Source organism: Hyperoodon ampullatus, assembly GCF_949752795.1.
Source record: "Hyperoodon ampullatus genome assembly, chromosome: 8".
NCBI lineage: Eukaryota > Metazoa > Chordata > Mammalia > Artiodactyla > Ziphiidae > Hyperoodon > Hyperoodon ampullatus.
In genome coordinates, this window is record NC_136921.1 from 43,928,530 (window position 1) to 43,950,482 (window position 21,953).

Sequence of the window (21,953 nt, forward strand, 5' to 3'; positions counted from 1 at the left end):
ATATTCAAATTCTCATAATAAAATGAAGTTTTAATTTTGTAAAAAAAAAAAAAAAAAAAAAGAGCCAAAGAGGAGACGGTATAGCTTGATTTTTAGGAGCACAGGTTTCAGGGTCCAATGTCTAAATTCAAATTTTAGCTCCATGGGGCAATTATCTGAGCAGCTGCTTTCTCAGTTTTCTGATCTGTAAATTTGAAGTGATAATAATACCCACCTCACTGGATTGTCCTGAAAACGACCTTGAATAACACCCTAAATTTGGCAGACAGAATGCCATTGACTTTGAGTTCAGAAAATCATGACATGGATGTAATTCTTCCTGCTATGTACACTATTAGTTCTAAATTGTTCCCATACCATCCTTATCAGTGTAAATAATCAGAATCCCAGAATAAGGGTGATATTTTGAAAATTCTACACAGAGACTCTAGTATGCTTGCCACAGGGGTCACAATTCTGCAGACCATTACTCAGGCAGTTTCTTGGGGATGCTCACATGGCAAGAAGCCAACAGCTAGCACCAACTTGCCAATCGTGTGAGTGAGCCACCTTGGAAGTGCATCTTCCAGCCCCATTTAGGGCTTCACATGGCTGCTGCCCCAGTTAACAACTGACTCAACCTCATTAGAAACCCTGAGCCAGAACCACCAAGCCAAGACACTCATGAATTCCTGACTGGTAAAAACAATAAATACTATGAGTGATAATAAAATAAATTAGTGACCATTTAAAGCCACTAAGGTTTGGAGTAATTTGTTACACAGTAATGGATAACTAATAGACATATAAAGATATGTGAACATTAAGATTCACTGGTAAACATAAATTCAGCTGTAAAATGCTACTCCAGTTTGCATAATTCCCAGAAAAAAAAATGTTCTGGAGTGCACTACAGAGAAGTTCCTTTACAATATCAGCAGTGGTCATGATTAATATATGGACAAATTAACAAAGCAGATTAAGCGTTGTCTCAAAAAAAAAAAGAATTCGCCTTCTTGGGCTATATCATCCACTTGTTTGAAAACAAAGTGTGTTTTTGAAAAATAAACATTTGATTAAAAACTATCTAATGTAAAGCATAAGAGGTAATATGGATTGTCAGCAACAAACTGCTCCTGATGGCATGTGTAATTTGGGTTTGTGGTCAATTTATTTTTTTCCTCAATTGATCTTAGTATTCTTGTTGGAACCATCTGGCAATACTATTTCCAAATATGCACTGGAAGTTCCAGTATGGAACTTTGCATGGAGCTATGCAAATAAGGTCAGGGATAGTTAGAGCTATAAACTATAATTGACAAAGACTTCAGTTGAACGGAAGGTCTTCTATTTGTCAAATGCTGTGCTAGATGCTTGAACCAGAAAACTCAGTCAAGTGTGAATTTTTAAAAACTCAGAGTCTGAAAATTCTTTTAAGTAATAAAGGCATTGATACAAGGGAGTAATCAATTCAAAAAGGATGGGAGGAGAACCAAAATGAAAATCAGGGGCCACAAAGAACTAAGATGACTGAAGAAGACAAGGGGCCAGCCAAGAGTTATGTGACTTCCCTGCTGAAGAGAGATTGGAAGTTCAGTTAACACCATCATGATGCCTGTTAGTTTTAGGTTTTTCTCTAATATAATTATGATATTAAATTTTTTTTTTTTTTTTTTTTTGGCTGTGTTGGGTCTTTGTTGCTGCACGCAGGCTTTCTCTAGTTGCAGTAAGCAGGGGCTACTCTTCGTTGCAGTGTGCGGGCTTCTCATTGCAGTGGCTTCTCTTGTTGCAGAGCATGGGCTCTAGACGTGCAGGCTTCAGTAGTTGTGGTGCACGGGCTTAGTTGCTCCGCAGCATGTGGGATCTTCCTGGACCAGGGCTCGAACCCATGTCCCCTGCATTGGTAGGCAGATTCTTATCCACTGTGCCACCAGGGAAGCCCAATACTAATTATTGAGTAAACTCAACTCTCAATTAACTCTCATTCCATGGGGTGGGTCCTATTAGCCTCGGTATTTCCAATAATGATATAAATTGTAATTGTAAAACATTTATACAGAAATATGTATATCACACTATAGTTAATCTTTTAAAACTTAAAAAAAAATTTTTGTAATTAATTAATTTATCTTTGGCTGTGTTGGGTCTTCGTTGCTGTGCGCAGGCTTTCTCTACTTGCAGCGAGAGGGAGCTACTCTTTGTTGAGATGTGCAGGCTTCTCGTTGTGGTGGCTTCTCTAGTTGTGGAGCACAGGCTCTAGGTGCACGGACTTCAGTAGTTGTGGCACACGGGCATCAGTAGCTGTGGCTCGTGGGCTCTAGAGCACAGGCTCAGTAGTTGTGGCTCACGGGCTTAGCTGCTCCGCAGCATGTGGAATCTTCCCGGACCAGGGCTCGAACCCATGTCCCTTGCATTGGCAGGCGGATTCTTAACCACTGCGCCACCAGGTAAGTCCCTAAACCTTTTGAACTAAAAATAAAATTTTTAAAGAACTAATTTGGTAAATGTGCATACCCTAAACCTACTAATTTCCCTTCTAAGGAGCTACCTTAAAGAAAAATCTTGCACATTTGTACAAGAAGACGTGTAGAAAATATACTTTCCTGTATTGTTTATAATAGGTAATATTGGAAAGTTTAATGGGATATTAAAATATAATTTCTTTCATTGCTTTTCATTTTAGGGTTTGCCTAGTTGTTCTTGCTTGTTTATTTTTCACATTATCTTTAGATTCAATTTGTCTAGCTCTAGGGGAAAAGTTCACTGGTATCTTTATTGGTTTTGCCTTAAACTTATATATTAACTTGAGAAAGTTGACATTTCTATGAGGTTAAGTCATTCCATCCAAGAGCAAAGAATATCTTTCCATTTGTTTAAGTTATCTGGGTTTTTTTTCTTTCATATAGTTTGCAGCTTACTCTTAGATCATTGGTGTGGGTGGCGTTGAGCCAAATCTGACTGAGGGGAAAGAGTGGGCACACGGCCCAGGTTCTGTCCGTCAGAGTAAATGTTGGGGTCAGGAATGGATATATGACCTGACCTGGACCAATGAGCATCAGCTGGAGAACTGTTTCTGCCTCTATAAGGAAAGAGAGACAGTTTGCTGGGGTTGCTGAGGTGACAGAACATAAAGCTTCAGTTATTTGGAAAGAGTCTAAGAACAAAGCCAACACCAAGGAAAAGACAAGTCAAGGGATGGAATGAGTCAGGTTCCTGACAACAATCCTTGTACACCAGGATCCAGCCTTGCCTGATCGTGTACCTTGGAGCCAATACATTTAGTTTTTTTTAAAAAACAGTTCAAGTTTAATTTTTATTCCATGCAACTGAAAGAGACAACATGACTAATATAATACTTTTAAAAATTATTTTGGAAATCCATGTAGCACATGATTCCATTGTTATCAGATCATTTCTGTCTTCTACCTTGGTCACCCTCATCTAACTTTATCTGGATCAAGGTCTTGAGGCAGAGGAAGGACATAGTGAGAGCAGTCCACACACATCATTTTCTCTGCAAACTTTTTTGTCTCTACAGCTGGACAAGAAGGTCTTTGCTTAGAGACATGCAGTTAAACTTATATTAAAGATTTCACCTCCAGAAGAAACGGCCTGGCCCTCTACAGCCATGGGACACTGTATCACATGTATAAGACTCCTGATAACAATGAGTCTGACACATCCCTTTTTTCTGAATGTAAAAATCAGCCTTCCGGCTCTCGTTTTACAAAGCGAAGACATGCTTTGTAACTGACTAAACACATAAAGGACAGAAGGTATGAACCTGGAGCTACTGTTTCTAAGTAGTTGAAATACATGCAGCCAAAAGCTACAGGAGATCTTTAATATACCTGTCCCCGGTTCACATATTCCGCTGCTTCTGACTTGCACCACAAAATACAAAGAGCCCAGCAACACAAGAAACCCAGCAAATGTGCAGACGGCATGTCCCAGCAAGGGCCTCAGCCTCTCACAGCATGGGGCTCTGCCTCTCAGCGATGTGAAAAGCCCATCACAGACACAAGGTTTCCAGCTAATGCTGCAGCCTTCTTACATTGCGGATAAGCAACTTCTCTACTGCTCCTTTTTTCCCACGAATTTCACAGATGGTTCACGTGAATTTGGCACAACCTCATCACCTGAAATTTCCTAAGAAATGACATCTCTACCCCTGGAGAGATGAAGTAAATGTGTAAATGTATTTGAGGATTTTGCCTTAAATATCATGCTACATATTCTAGTTACACTGTATCTTGGCCATCATAATGTGTTTCTTTTTATACATTCTAGATTATATAACATACACTCTCTAAAAAATGTATCAGAATCTCTAAAACTGTTACTTACTTCCATCCATTCCTCTTCCCTTAAATTATTAAGGATTTATTATGTACTCAATTTCTTGAATTCTGTACCAGAACTAATTATTTATTCCATTCCTCCTCTTTTGTTTTCCTCCCCTTTCATTTCCCTCCCCTTTTTATTCCCTCCCTCTAGTCCTTCCTTCTTACTGTGAAGTTCCTTCACTAGGCCCTGGATTACTGTTCTGTGTGTGTGTGTGTGTGTGTGTATGATAGAGTTTAATGAATCTATTATAGGTACGTAATCTGTTAGAAGTATATCAATTTACCCTAAGGTTTGCTTACCGGGGAATTTAGGAATGGTGGAGCAGGTAAATCAAGAGTCTATCTGCAGCAGGAAAAAAAAAAAAGAATTTCCTCAGAAAAACTCATTCTAAGGGGAGAGTCAAGATGCACAATTTAGTGGTAGGAGTGAGGGTGGTGAGTCCCAGAAAAAAAGGCTACAATTAAAGAGTGAGAAAGCAGGTGATGTCACCATCACAGTTGAGTAGGAGACCCCAGCTTCCACCCCCAACAAAAATCAACAATTAGATAGCTATCCACGAACAAAATTAGCTCTGGGAGAGCTTAGAAGTCCACTTAAGAAACTTCAGCAACACAGTGGAACAAAATTCCTTCTGAGAATAACCACACACACACAAAAGGAAGAAAAAAATAGCTTCATTTTCCTTACATCATCCTATCCTCCAGGCTGACATTGCACAGTACCAAGAGGGAACTCCCTGGCTCAAAAGAGTGCCCCTCACCAGGAAAGCGGGAACAAGGTAAGTGACCAACTTCCCCAGACTTTCAGGATGCTTCATGAAACACCCTCTTCAGTCTTGCCCTATCTAGAGACTAACAAAGCTGAGACATCTAGAGATGGCTAGAAACAAGGAAGAAGAGCAGAGGCTAACAGGATCAGACATGCAGTGGGAACCATGAAGCGGGAGAACCGTGAAGTGGGGGGAGCCATGCAGAGCAGATCCCCAGTGACTGGCTCTGCAGAGGACCCCAGCAGCTTTCACTGCTGAAGAAACCAAGGCAACACAGCTGCCACAGGCCCCCTACAGATCTCACCACTGAGGTTTCCCCCTGAAGATTTTTCCATTTGCAGACACAGCTCTCTCCTTGCTCTCTCTCCAACCCTTCCCTCCCCTTTCCCCAACAAAGCTGGGATCCATACTGGTAGCCAGCACTGGCCTCTGCTACTGTGTGAGTGTGAGACACCAGCCTAGATGCTAGCAGCTGGCCCCCAGAACTGTATGTGCTTTGAGGACTACCCCTTCCAGTTGTGCACCTGCAAGACCCTGGCCCAATTCCTGTCACCAGTCTCCAGTGCCATGCACATGCCCATAGGGAGACCCTGAAGCCACAGGAGTACACACAGACAGCCAGGGTCTCCAAAGCTGACTGTGGGCCCAGACCTGACACAGTCTCCTGTCACTGGCCTGCGCTGCTGGCTCACCTGTAGCTAACACCTCCAGCTGTACACCTGTTTGCCCCTGGCCCAACTCCCATCACTGGCCTTCACTACCGTATGCATACCTGTGGGGATACCCACAGCCATACAAGTGCACGCTGGCAGCCAGGGCCTCCACAGCTACTAGCATGCCCACAGTTGGCCCCAGCACTTACTGCTGGCCCTGGCCGCAACCACTATGTATATGTCTGCATCCAGCCCCTGCCACTATACAGGCACCTGAAGTCAGCCTCCATGGTCAAGTGTATGCACACCACCAGTGCCAACCACTACTGATGCCCTGTTCTGGTAACTGGAGGCCCTGCTAAAGACCCCAACAGGCCTTACAGCCACTGCAGAACTCCTTCAGTGCTTGCCAAGGACCACACAGTTGTCAACGCCATGGACCTCAGCAGCCTAAGCCAAGAAGACATTATACCTCCCCCAGAACCAGAATCACCACAAGGCCCCACATTTGGTGACCTTTACCACTAGACCCCAGTTTGCAGCATGCTACAACATGCACCCACCCTGAGGTGAAGTACTTTCCATACCAAAGTTAGTCTATAACGTCTGAAAGAGGTGACTGCTTCTTCAAATGTGCAGATACCTATGCAAGGCTACAGGGATCACGAAGAATTAGGGAAACATGACGTCACCACAGGAACAGTTAACTTACAGTAACTGACATCCCCAAAATGGAAATATATTAATTTCCTGATAAAAGTTTAAAATAATTGCTGTAAACATGTTCAGAGAGCTATAAATGAACAGAGATAAACAAGTTAACAATTATCCATTTGAAATTTTCCAGTCAGAGGAGGAAAGAGGAACAAGAATGAAAAGGAACGAAGAGAGTCTATGGGATCTATGGAACACAATAAAGAGAAACAATCTGTGCATTACTGGCATGACAGTGGGAGAAGAGAGAGAGAAAGGGACAGAAAGCTACTTAAAGAAATAATGGCTGAGAACTTCTCAAAACTGGGGAGAGATTTGAACATACAGGTTCATGAAGCTCATAAATTTAAACCCAAAATGATTTCCTACAAGAAATATTATAATAAAACTGTCTAAAATAAAAGACAAAGAGAGAATCTTGAAAGCAGCAAGAGAAAAGAAGCTTGTTACTTACAAGAGAACCCCTATAAGTTTATGAGCAAATTTCTCAGCAGAAACCTTACAGGTCAGAAGAATGAATGATATATTCAAAGTGCTAAAAGAAAAAAAATTCCAACCAAAAACACTTTTCCCAGCAAACATTGTCCTTCAGAATGAGAGATAAAGACTCCCAAACAAAAGCTGAGGGAGTTCATCACACTAGACTTACCTTACAAGAAATGTTGAAAGGAGTTCTATAAGTTGTAATGAAAGGATGCTAATTAGTAACATGAAAACATATGAACATATAAAACACACTGGTAATGGTAAGTACACAGCAAATTCAGAATACTTCAACACTGTAATACGGAGGTATGTTAATCACTTAACTCTCGTATGAAGGTGAAAGGACAGAAATATTAAGAATAGCTTTAGCTACAATAATTTCTCAATGGGTACACAATAGAAGAACATGTAAATTGTGACATCAAAAACATAAAAGTTGAGGAGGGAGTAAAAGGGTAGAATTTTTTAGTACAACTGAAGTTGCAATCAGCTTTAAATAGATTGTTATACCTGTAAGATGTTTCATGTAAACCTCAGAGTAACTGCAAAACAAAAATCTGTAGTCAATATGAACAAGATAAAGAAAAGGGAATCAAAGTATACCACTATGGAAAATGATCAATTCACACTGGAAGACAGCAGGAGAGGAAGAAAGGTACAAAATAATTAAAAACCAGTCAGAAAAAAATTAACAAGATGTCATTAGCAAGTCCTTACCTATCAATAATTATTTTAAATGTAAACTAAATTAAATTCTTTAATCAGAAGGCATAGAGTGGCTGAATGGATTAAAAAACAAACAAAACAAACAAACAAAAAAGCCCCAAACTATCTGCTGCCCAAAAGAGACTCATTTCAGCACTTCAGCTTTAAGGACGCACATAGGCTCAAAGTGAAGGGATGGAAAAAGATTTTCCATGCAAATAGAAAGCAAAAGAGAGCAAGTATAGCAAAAGCTATACTTAGATAAAACAGACTTTAAGTCAAAAACTGTAACAACAGAAAAGAAGGTCATTATATAATGATAAATGGGTTAATTTATCAAAAATTTATAACAATAAATTATATAAATATATGCAACCAATATCAGATTACCTAAATATATTAAGCAAATATGTAAAATATCTGAAGGGAATAATGGAAAACAATACAATAATAGTAGGGAACTCCAATACCTCACTTTCAACAATGGATACATCATCCAGACAGAAAATCAATAAGAAGCACTGGACTTGAACTATACTTTAAACCAAATGAACCTAACAGACATATACAGAACATTCCAACCAACAGCAGCAGAATACACATTCTTCTCAAACACACACTGAACATTCTCCAGGATAGATGATGTATTAGGTCACAAAACAAACCTTAGCAAACTTAAAAAGATTAACATCATACTGAATACATTTTCTGACCACAATGGTATGAAAGTAAAAATCAATAATAAAAGAAACACTGAAAAATTTCACAAATATGTGGAAATTAAACAAACACTCCTAAACAACGAATGGGTCAAAGAAGAAATCAAAGGGGAAATGAAAAATATCTTGAAACAAATGAAAATGCAAACATAATATATCAAAACTTATAGGACACAGCAAAAGCAGGTTTAGGTAGGAAGATTATAGCAATAAATGTCTACATTAAAAAAAAAAGAAAGATCTCAAATAAACAACCTAACTTTACACCTTAAGGAACTAGAAAAAGAAGAACAAAGTAAGTGCAAAATTAGAAAAAGAAAGGAGAGAACAAATATCAGAGCAGAAATAAATGAAATAGAAAATAGAAAACAAATACAAAAGGTCAACAAAACTAAAAGTTGATTTTTTGAAAAGATAAACAAAATTAACAAAACTTTAGCTAGAGTAACCAAGAAAAAAAGGAGACTCAAAAAAATAATATTATAAATGAAAGAGGAGACCTTAAAACTGAAAGGAAAAGTACAAGCCAATATCCCTGATAAATATAGAAGCCAAAATTATCAACAAAATATTAGCAAACCTAATTCAATAACCCATTAAAATGATCATACACCAGGTCAAGTGGGATTCATTCCTGGGATGTAAGAATGGTTCAACATATGTAAACCAATACATGTGGTATATCACATTTATAAAATGAAAGATAAATATCATGATCATTTCAATAGATACAAAAAAAGTATTCAACAAAATTCAATACCCTTTCATAATAAAAAAAATCTCAACAAAGTGTGTATAAAAGTAACATACCTCAACATAACAGAGGCCACATATGACAAGCACAACTAACATCATACTCAATGGTGAATGGTTGAAAGCTTCCCTTCTAAGATCAGGAACATGACAAGAATGTACACTACCACCACTCCTATTCAACATAGTACTGGAAGTCCTAGCCAGAGAAATTAAGCAAGAAAAAGAAATAAAAGGCATCCAAATCAGAAAGGAAAAAAGTAAAATTGTGTGTTTGCTGATGACATAATACTGTATATAGAAAATACTACAGATACCACCAAAAAGCTGTTAGAACTAATAAATGAATTCAGTAAAGTTTCAAGATACAAAATCAACATACAACAATCAGTTTTATTTCTATACACTAACAATAAACTACATTAAAAATAAATAAGTAAATCAACTTCATTCACAACAGCATCAAAAACAATAAAATACTTAGGAATAAATTTAACTAAGGAAGTAAAAGATCTACACACCAAAAACTATAAGAAATTGTGAAAGAAATTGAAGAAGACACAAATAAATGGAAAGATATCCATGTCCATGGATTAGAAGAGTTAACACTGTTAAAATGTCCATACTACCCAAAGAAATCTACAGATTCACTGCAATCCTATCAGAATTTCAAAGGCATTTTTCACAGAAATAGAAAAAAAATCCTAAAATTTGTATGATAGCACAAAAGACCCTGAATATTCAAAGCAATATTGAGAAAGAAGAACAAACTTAGAGGCATTACACTTCCTGGTTTCAAACTATATTACAAAGCTATAGTAATCAAAACAATATGTTACTAGCATAAAAACAGATACATCAACCAATCTAACAGAATTGAGAGCCTGGAGATAAACTCATATACATACAGTCAACTAATATTTGAAAAGGTAGTCACGAATACTCAATGGGGAAAGGACAGTGTCTTCAATAAATGGTATTGGGAAAACTAGATATTCACATTCAAAAGAATCAAGTTGGACCCCTACCTTACTCCTTTCACAAAAATTAATTTCAAATAGATTAAGGACTTAAGCACAAGACCTGAAACCTGAAACATAAAACCCTTAGAAGAAAATAGAGCAAAAAAACTCCTTGACATTAGTCTTGACGAGTATTTTTTTGGATATGACACCAAAAGCACAAACAACAAAAGCAAATATCAATAAGTGGGACTACATCATACTAGAAAGCTTCTGCACAGCAAAAGAAACAGTTAACAAAATGAAAAGGTAGCCTATGGAATGGGAGAAAATATTTACAAACTGTATGTATGATAAGGGGTTAATATCCAAAATATCTAAAGAATGCGTATAACTCAAAAGCAAAATAATAATAATAATAATCCAATTAAAAATGGGCAAAGGACCTGAATAGATATTTTTCCAAAGAAAACTTCCAAATGGCCAACAGGTACGTGAAAAGATGTTCAATACCACTAATCATCAGGGGAACGCAAATGAAATCCAGAATGAGATATCACTTCATATGCGTTAGAAAGACCATTATCAAAAAGACAAGATACAAGGGTTGGTGAGGACTCAGAGAAAAGAAAACACTTGTGCACTGTTGGTGGCAATGTAAATTGGTATAGGCACCATGGAAAGCAGTATGGCAGTTCCTCAAAAAATTAAAAATAGAACTACCATATGATCCAGCAGTCCTACATTTGGTTACATAGCCAAAGAAAATGAAATCACTGTCTCAGAGAGCTATCTGCACTCCCATGTTTATTGCAACATTATTCACAATAGCCAAGACATGGAAATATTATTCAGCTGTAAAAAAGAAGGAAATCCTACCATTTGCAACAACATGGATGGACCTTGAGGGCATTATGCTAAGTGAAATAAGTCGACAGAGAAAGAAAAATACTGTATGATCTCACTTATGTGTAGAATCGTATAAAGCCAAATTCATAGAAGTAGAGAGTAGAACTGTAGTTCTCAGGGGCTGGGGGGTGAGGGAAATGAGGAGATATTGGTCAAAGGATACAAACCTCCAGTTATGAGAGGAATAATGCATAGCATGGTAACCACAGTTAACAATGCTGTATTTTATAGTTGAGAGTTTTTATGCGAGTAGATTTTAAATGTTCTCACAACAACAACAAAATGGTAATTATATGAGGTAAAAGATGTGTTGACAAACCTTATTGTGACTAACCTTATATATCTCCACAATATATACATCTATCAAATCATCACAGTATACACCTTAAACTCACACAATGTGTTAATTATATCTCAATAAAACTGGGGTGGGGGAGAATGGAAAAAGTGAGAAATGCTAAAACAGACAGAAGTTCAAGACAGCAGAGTGATTAGCATGGAATCCATCAGCCTCTGCAGCATCAAAACATGGCACCCTCAATGTATATTATGCATGCTCTCACAGTCCTGGCTGCCTTGAGCCCAGACTTAGGGACCCACCCAGAGGCCTCACTACCACCTCTGGCAGTGTCCAATACTAGGTACTAAGGAAGTGGAGCCATAAACAAGGAAAAGTGACCGTCACTGATGGACATCAGTGGACACTCCCATAGGCACTGATGTTTGGGCTCCCATAGCAGCAGGAACTATCACCATCCCCAGGGCCTAGAGTGAACTCTTTCCCAGTACTCATTGTCAGAAGCTGAGAAGGGCCAAACTGTGACTCTATTACAAGTCGTTATTATCCCAGCATCTACCACAATACCTGACACAGAGGAGGCATACGCTGAATATTTATGGAATGGATGCGTGAATAAATGGATGAGCAATGAATGAATGAACAAACTAGAAAATATTGAAGTCACTGGATACACATTTTCAACTATGGGAATAAGCTTCAAAGACTGTCTTTAAAAATGTATGAAGGGAATGTTTGTGAACAGTTAAAACTCCAATCAAGGTGGCAGAGAGCAGTCTCAAGGAGGCAGAACTGTAATTGGTTGTAAGTAGAACCCTAATCAAGTATATCAGACTCATGTTTGAAAGAAAAACCACACGAATAGAAGATGATCAGCCACATGAGCAGAGGAAAAAACAGGATCCCAGAGGAAGAAAATGTTTACAAATAACTATGCAAGTGTTACCTAGAGGAAAAGGAATTCTGACTGAACACTAACATTTTGAACTTCTTGGTAACGGTACCCCAATCTGTTCCAGCTGAGGGATACTTCTTGAATCAAATCACTCCTAATATTTGGATTTCTTGCTCACCAATCTTCTGCCAATCCAGGCATTTTCATTTCTTGACAGTTATAATGCTCCCTAAAATTTGACAAATTCATGCATAGGAGACAAGCCTCTGAGAGCCAGGTTAATGGCACTCTCTTGGGGTGCTGGAAAAATGAGATTTCTGAGTCCCAGGGCTGAGGATTAGCTATGCCCTGATGGTAGTGAAACTCCCAGAGTGAAGGCCACAAGCTGTGGAAAGTGGTTGGTGGCTGGCTGGTCTTCTAGAAGTCACTTCTCTTCTTTGCCCAGTGCCCTTGCCAATATCACCTGTCCCCCAAGAGAGTCAGAGGAGGACAGTAGGAAAATGGTGAATGCCACTTAGCAACCAGTGGTTTGTAATAAACATAAAAAAACACCCTGGAGTTCCCCAAAAAGGTGTAAAGAATTTTTAAATCTCTGGATTTTTCTACAAAGAAAATAGAAGCAGAACCAAAGAAAATCCATTTTGTGTCTATCACTATGACGCTGTACTTCGTTAGGCCAGTGTCTCTGGGAAACTTTGTTTACACCATATTTATCCCAAATCTAATAGAATTCAAAGTCACTTAGTATTTGCTTCTGTGCATCTCACCAAGTCGCCAATTACTTCCAAATTACCAGGTTCATCTTGTTCATTGATTATCTTGGTACCTCTGAAACACCTGACATTGTAGATCACCAGCTCTTAATGGAAACTTTTTCTATTAGGCACAATGATAGGGCAACATGCTGCCTCTCACCCTATATCTTCAGTGGATCCTTCACTAATTGCAATCTTTCCTCCTTACGCCTACTGGAGTTTGAGTCTTCAGACCTCTACTCTCTGTCTTTACTCTTAGCGAGTCCTGACCCATTCTGACTACTCCAACCACGCTCAATCAATATTTATTTATTGAGCAGTTCCTGTGTGGTATGCTATCTTCTTCATAATGGTGACTCAAGCCCAGCCCTGACTGGTGTCTGGAACATTAGATGCATGCCTTTAACAGAACTTCCGGACATTTATGTGTTGATGGTCTACCTTCACCTCCAACAAAGCACAGTATTGGATATGCAAATCAAAATAGCTTAAATATAAATTAAAATCATTTGCTCAAGCCCAGGTGTAGAATGAATTTCAGGATTCTGGCTTCTTTTTTCTGTCTCCGTTCTGCCCTCTTCCATGGGTTGAATTAATGCTCAGGCAGGCTATTGGCCTTAGCACTTAGGTTTCTTCTTAGAAACCTCCACACCATGAGAGCCAAGTGGAGGAAGAAGCAGATGTGCAGGCTGAAGCCCAAAAGAAAAAAGAAAGATGAGTTAGAGGTCCAAGTAAACCACTACCTTGAACACCCATAGAGGCCACAAGAGCAGAAATATGGAAGGCAGGTGGCCAGGCACAATGGTACAAGTTGTTAGATTGCATGCTACTGCCTGGAACTTGTTTCAACGGATCTAGAACTTCCATAGCCATCTTGTTGCCACAGCCCCCGCTGAGAGGCCCACTTTGCACACACCAAAACAGGCTCTCTTGGTTCTGACATTCTGGACTAGTTGTATTCTCAGGTGTGGCTGAGTGTAACACGTGTACAATAGATCATCTCTTCTGCTGTCTTAAAAAAAATCCTCAGGTGGACTTTCTCATTGTAACGAGTGGTTGCCTCAGTTCCAGGACTCAAATGTACATCTCAGATTACAGGAGAAGAGAGCCTCTCTTCCACAGCCGCTGAACAGAAGCTAATGGCTTTATCCTGACTGATGAATTGGGGTCAACATCTACCTCTGAATTGTCACTGTGGCCAGAGAAATGCTTTGAGCTGTTGGTTTAGGTCACAGCTCCAGGCTCTTTCCTGAATCAGTTACTGGGGCAAGGGGATGTGATTATCATGACTAGTTTAAGCCAAGCAGAGCCTTTCTCTGGAGCTAGAATCGAGTCAGCCCCACCAAAAGTATGGCTGCCAACTAATGGGAGAAGGGTGGAATGGATGCCAGAGAGGCAACCAATAGTTTTAGCTACATCTTGTCTATTTGAAGCCCATAGAAAAAGAAGAATTCTGTATAATCAAGTTTCCATACAGCTAAGGGTTTACTTCATTCCTTATACATATTAACCAGCTTGAAGGACATAGTTCCGAAGTGTATTCTTTATATCTTCTATTAACAGAAGTATACCAAATATAAATTAACCATTTAATGATGAGTTGAGGTCATCATGCTGAAAATTTATTATTGTACCAATTACAGTACAGGGACTGACCCCAGGAATCACTGAGCTGTGCATGGCTATGGCCCATGAAATGGTCCAGAACACTATGAGCTTTAACAAATTGTATCTACTTTTTATGACTTTTCTTTCTCTTCCCTTTCTTTAGATTGCTACTTCTAGTCTACAGTGGAATAATGAAGGTTTTAAAATTGCATATAAATTAAAAGTAAAAAGAAATTGCCTAGGTGGAAATATGCCAGAATGCAAACCATGGTTGCCTCTGGGAAGGGGTGTTAACTTGTTTTTATTCATTTTTGTTTCCTCATTATTGTTTTCTATAATGATTAAGAGTAACTTTTATGATCTCACACACACACACACACACACACACCACACACCCCATACACACACATGCAAAACTAAACAAAGTAAATAGGATTTGGGTGGTGCCTTAAAATTCCCCAAGTGGAAAAATGTTCCAGCTATTAATTCTCCCAGCCTGTGGCAGATCTTCTAGCAGATTTAAGGCCTTGTTGTTGATTCTCTGTTGCCTGGTGTTTTCTGGGTCAGGGAGTATATATGCTTGAAGAGAAGAGATCATAGAAATGTCAAAACATACCATGGGGAAGGTCAGCTACCTACCTACTGTGAGGCTTTGACCTGGTAGCTCTCCACCAGGCAGAGACTGGCCCTCAGCCTTACAGATGGGGAAACCCAGTTTTGCCCGTGACTCAGGGTTGCGCAGTTCATGAGGATGATGACTCAACACTGTGGAAACTCATGATTGACATGTGTGCTTCTTACCCAGAATATCAATTTAATGACAGACAATGAAAAAGGACCTGCTACTCAAAAGGAATTTTTCTCCCGGCATAGAAACCATATGGGGAGCCAAATTATATTTAGAAGGTTGATTTGGTGAGCATAAAATTAAAACAAATTATGAAGTGTCATAAGGTTAAAATAGCCTGGTACATCCATCCATCAACAGGCTGGGTCATATCTGCCAATCACACCAGACTGCCTAAGGCCTCAGACCATACCAAACAATGCTTTTTGGACACTGCCAAACTTTATCTTCATGGCTCACCATTTTATTTATTTCATTACCAAATAACCCCCTTTCTAAGGAGCAATTCTTTCTTTGGATGAGTTAATACAGTCACGGGCTATGGATAAAGATTATTGCTCTTAAAGTTACTTTTCATACTTCTCTTTACATATAGCTCTGGGAGAGCAGTTTTCAACTGCCAGGGCCACCTCGTGGTTACCTCCCACTCTACATACTGTGTTCATCTTCTAAGAGAACTGAAATCCAAATCAAAAAGAGTACAAATAAATATAAAACCAAACTAACTACCTTACCCACAGTACCTCCACCAAACCAAATCAGTTCCCCAAACTAACTTATCTTTTTAAAAAATGAATGATAAAGCTCATATTTGACTCTTCTTGAGGTGGCCAAGTCTTATTTTCTCCTCCTTCTCAATGCCTCCCCCATCCATTGTTTGTTTTCCATTCCCACTGCCCCACTTTTTAAAAAAAATCTCAACCTGAATTACTGCGAGTCCAGTAATTCCTTTCCTTGCCTCCTGTTTCCTCTCTTCTCCTCTCATCTGCATATCATTGCCCTATTAATCTTCTAGAAACTTTCTCAAAATATTTAAGGACCCCTCATGACACAAAGAATGAAGTGTGAATGCTCTGGACCAGTGCTCAAAGTTCTCCCAAGTTTGGTCTTTATGTTCTGTTTGGCTTTGCTTTCTGTGACCCCTCAACAGGACCCTGCATTTCAGCTTTGTATATTCACTATGGACAAATGAAAAAGTTAAATACAGACAATACTTATGTTTTGTAATGCAAACCTACCAGGAAGAAGTCTTAGAAATTAACACCAATAGATACAGTTTGCAGATTTTCATTTTAACAAATCATTCAACTTTTTAAAAAAAAATCCCGTATTTACCTTCACAGACACATACATACTTTCATAGAACCATGGCTAGTTACCAGGTAATCAACAAGTATCCATAGCTGCAGTCATGCTTTTGAAGGAAACCTAAACCTGTCCAATGTAGGTCTTAATCCAATGACAACTTCAGACAAGCATCGCATAACTCATATTGACTTGTGACCTACCATCAGTCAGAAATATCTTGGAACATAAATGTCTCTGACATTTAATGTGATAGAAACTCTGCTTATTTCTTACGCAGGATGTGACCTTGAGGGACATAATATGATCTGTTGGGTTTAGTCACCTTTCAGTAAGAAGCCGACACAAAGTGATCTGAGCAATAAAGGGAATATTTTGACTCATGTAATTCAAAATGTGACATAGCTATACCCAAGTGTTCAAACGTGAACATATCTCAGCTCTGCATTTCCTCATGCTTTATTCCCCAGTAGATTCTTTACAGATAGAAGGAATGACCAGCAGCTCAGTCTTAGCAACCCCAGCAAAAAGATGGTGTCACTTTCCCAATACTATCAATAAATATGCTACGGTGGATTCTTATTGGGCCAGCTCAAGTCATATGCCCATTACTGAGCCAATCATTGTGGCAGGGGGATACATTGTCTTGATTACCCAGGACTGTCTCATATACTCCTCCTCCCTGCTGAAGCCACAGGATGGGGTCAGCCCTACTGCAGTACATGGATTGAGAATGGAGGAAATGTAGTTCTCCCAAGGAAAATCAAATGCTGTTATCAGAAGAAGCGAGAACAGATACAAAATAAACAGGTGAATACTAGGGGCAGATTCTTACATTAATGGGCATCCCTATTATCTCTTACTATCATATACTCATTCATGAGTCCCACAACTTTATAATCAAATTTTGAGATTAACTTTAGCAATTTGTATCAATACTTTTTTTTTTTTTTTTTTTTGGCGGTACGCGGGCCTCTCACTGTTGTGGCCTCTCCCATTGCGAAGCGGCTATGGCTCACGGGTGCAGCCGCTCCGCGGCATGTGCGATCCTCCCGGACCGGGGCACGAACCCACGTCTCTTGCATCGGCAGGTGGACTCTCAACCACTGTGCCACCAGGGAAGCCCTGTATAAATATTTTTAATATGCATACCCTTAACCCAGCAATTCTGTTTCTAGGAATGATAGCTCTGCTATTAAGTGCTTTCCTACATGCCCAACACTGGCCTGTGTACATTGCAGACGTTATTTCATTTAATACAGAACTCTAGGATGCAGTGGTATTATCTCTATCTTTGAGCTGAAGAAATTGGGCTGTTAAGGGACTTAAACAAGGTTGCACAGCTAATAAGAGGTAAAGCCAGAAGTCAGCCTTCATAGTCTTCACCACTATTAGTTACTTCCTTCAGCAGTCTCTGTGGCATATAGTCTCATGAATTTATTCTAAGCAAAACCATGACAGGTGAGAAAAGATGTACATCCCAGGAGGTTATTTATAAATATTTGTCCACAGAACTCAAGTGTGAAATAAAGTTTCAATAAATTATGTCAACCTACATATTCCTCTCATTATCAGTAAATATATACTAAGTTCTTACTTTATAAAATGATAACAGATTAATGACATTTTTGGTAAGGCTGTGAAATTACAATTTTATTCAAACCAGCTGTCTAAGCTACCGAAGCATCCACAGTTAATTACACACAATAAGGCCTTGTGCATTGTTTCATATCTCTCACCATGTCAGTTTACCATTTAGGAAAAAGTTGGATACTTAATCTGTACAACAACTCAAAACATATCTTTATACATTGCAGCTGTCTATTATCAGGCCAAAGAGAGCTTTAGGCTAAATCATTTAACCTTGATGACACTCAACACTGGAACATTCCATCAAATTGGAAAGTGAGTGGCCTAGGAGCCCACAGACCTGCTGGTTTTAACCATTTCACCCAAGAGTGAGAAGCTTCTGTTAGCAGTCAGAAACCTTCGCTCTGTGCTAGTCCCCAAATCAGGGCAAAAGAGTGGGCAGGACAGCAAAGGCCCTGAAGCCAATGAAGAGCTTAGACCACTCTAAGGACAGCTGGAAAGGTAGCCATACCAGTCTAGGTTTCTGACAGCTGCCTGGACTAGGTGGGAGGAGGGGGAAAACTCAATACATAGAACTCTGTAACACACAGAAAGATCAGTTAATTTATAATCAGTCTCTTTTTTTACCATGCCTCCATTTCTCATTATCCTCGGGAATGTAACCTCAGCAAATATAGCCCTAAAACACTCCTGAAAAGCACATGAAGGAGAAGCTCATTTGCACAAGAGTAATGATTTAGTCCTGTGAACTTTTAATTTGCATAATCCCCTTTCCTTTCCCCCTTTTGTAAAGGTCTTTGATATTTTTTTCTCCAAATGACGTGGGTTGGGGAAAAGAATTAAGCAAGCATCAAAGTTCTCCCTCCTGTGTTCTCAGCTATTACATTAATCTTTAAGATTTTTCTCTCCCATTTATTAAAAATCAGTGACTCATCCAACTTTACACATAAATCCACATCAAAGTTAATTAGAATCTTGGTAGGCTAATGTTTGTCTCTTCCCTTATTAATTCCTAGAAGCTTGAAGCAAGGCTCTGTGTGTGATTGTGGAAGAAAGGAAAAGAGAAGCCAGTGGACTAACCTGCTAGGGCTTCATGGGCAGTGTTTGCATGGCTGGATTCAGAGTTGGGCCCAAGCCCACTTGCTGTGAAGAAGGACCAGGCCTCTAAGTAGCCCTGCTGATGGTCAGGTCAACCTCCTCTGGAACTGCGGTGAACCCTGACACCAATCTGAAAGAGGGAAAATGGAGGTAAGAATTAAACAACAGAGGATAGAGCCTTGCTTGCTGACATCTTTTGTTCTCCCTCCTCTATAATCAGGAAAAGCAGCCAATCATTCTTGTAAACTGACTTTCTCTCCTTTCTTCCTGTAAAGTTAAAAAAAAAAAAAAAAATACCATGCGGAGGTTGTAGGAAGATAGCGGAAGAGTAAGACGCGGAGATGACCTTCCTCCCCACAAATACATCCGAAATACATCTACACGTGGAACAACTCCTACAAAACACCCACTGAATGCTAGCAGAGGACTTCAGACCTCCCAAAAGGCAAGAAACTCCCCCACGTACCTGGGTAGGGCAAAAGAAAAAAAGAATAAACAGAGACAAAAGGATAGGGACGGGACCTGCACCAGTGGGAGGGAGCCGTGAAGGAGGAAAGGTTTCCACACACTAGGAAGCCCCTTCGCGGGCGGAGACTGCGTGTGGCGGAGGGGGAAGCTTCGCAGCCGCGGAGGAGAGCGCAGCCACAGGGGTGCAGAGGGCAAAGCGGAGAGATTCCCGCACAGAGGATCGGTGCCGACAGGCACTCACCAGCCCGAGAGAGGCTTGTCTGCTCGGCCGCCGGGGCGGGCGGGGCTGGGAGCTGAGGCTCGGGTTTCAGTCGGAGCGCACGGAGAGGACTGGGGCTGGCGGCGTGAACACAGCCTGAAGGGGTTAGTGCGCCACGGCTGGCAGGGAGGGAGTCCGGGGAAAAGTCTGGAGCTGCCTAAGAGGCAAGAGACTTTTTCTGCCCTCTTTGTTTCCTGGTGCGCGAGGAGAGGGGATTCAGAGCGCTGCTTAAAGGAGCCGCGGCTAACAGCGCGGACCCCAGAGACAGGCATGAGACGCTAAGGCTGCTGCTGCCGCCACCAAGAAGCTTGTATGCGAGCACAGGTCACTGTCCACGCCCCCTTTCAGGGGAGCCTGTGCAGCCCATCACTGCCCGGTCCCGGGATCCAGGGACTGCTTCCCCGGGAGAACGCACGGCGCGCCTCGGGCTGGTGCAACGTCACGCCGGCCTCTGCCACGCAGGCTCGCCCCGCCTCCGTGCCCCTCCCTCACCCGGGCCTGAGTGAGCTAGAGTCCCGAAGCGGCTGCTCCTTTGACCCCGTCCTGTCTGAGCGAACAACAGACGCCCTCCGGCGACCTACACGCAGAGGCGGGGCCAAATCCAAAGCTGAGACCCCGGAGCTGTGCGAACAAAGAAGAGAAAGGGAAATCTCTTCCAGCAGCCTCAGGAGCAGCAGATTAAAGCTCCACAATCAACTTGATGCACCCTGCATCTGTGGAATACATGAATAGACAACAAATCATCCCGAATTGAGGAGGTGGACTTTGAGAGCAAGATTTATGATTTTTTCCCCTTTTCCTCTTTTTGTGAGTGTATATGTGTATGCTTCTGTGTGAGATTTTGTCTGTATAGCTTTGCTTCCACCATTTGTCCCAGGGTTCTATCCGTCCGTTTTTTTTCTTAATAATTATTTTTTATTTTATTAACTTTATTGTATTTTATCATACTTTATTCTATTTTACTTTATCTTCTCTCTCTCTTTGTTTCCTACCTTCCCTCCTTCCTCCCTCCCTCCCTCCTTTCGTTCTTTCCTTCTTTCTTTCTTTCTACTTCTACTAATTCTTTCTTTCTACTTTTTCTCCCTTTTATTCTGAGCCGTGTGGATGAAAGGCTCTTGGTGCTGCAGCCAGGAGTCAGTGCTGTGCCTCTGAGGGGTGAGAGCCAACTTCAGGACACTGGTCCACAAGAGACCTCCCAGCTCCACATAATATCAAATGGCGAAAATCTCCCAGAGATCTCCATCTCAACACCAGCACCCAGATTCACTCAACGACCAGCAAGCTACAGTGCTGGACACCCTATGCCAAACAACTAGCAAGACAGGAACACAACCGCACCCATTAGCAGAGAGACTGCCTAAAATCATAGTAAGTCCACAGACACCCCAAAACACACCACCAGACGTGACCCTGCCCACCAGAAAGACAAGATCCAGCCTCATCCACCAGAACACAGGCACTAGTCCCCCCCACCAGGAAGCCTACACAACCTACTGAACCAACCTTAGCCACTGGGGACAGACACCAAAAACAATGGGAACTACGAACCTGCAGCCTGCAAAAAGGAGACCCCAAACACAGTAACATAAGCAAAATGAGAAGACAGAAAAACACACAGCAGGAGAAGCAGCAAGATAAAAACCCACCAGACCTAACAAATGAACAGGAAATAGGCAGTCTACCTGAAAAAGAATTCAGAATAATGATAGTAAAGATGATGCAAAATCTTGGAAATAGAATACACAAAATGCAAGAAACATTTAACAAGGACCTAGAACAACTAAAGGTGAATCATGCAATGATGAGCAACACAATAAATGAAATTAAAAATACTCTAGATGGGATCAATAGCAGAATAACTGAGGCAGAAGAACGGATAAGTGACGTGGAAGATAAAATAGTGGAAATAACTGCTGCAGAGCAGAATAAAGAAAAAAGAATGAAAAGAACTGAGGACAGCCTCAGAGACCTCTGGGACAACATTAAATGCACCAACATTCAAATTATAGGGGTTCCAGAAGAAGAAGAGTAAAAGAAAGGGATGAGAAAATAT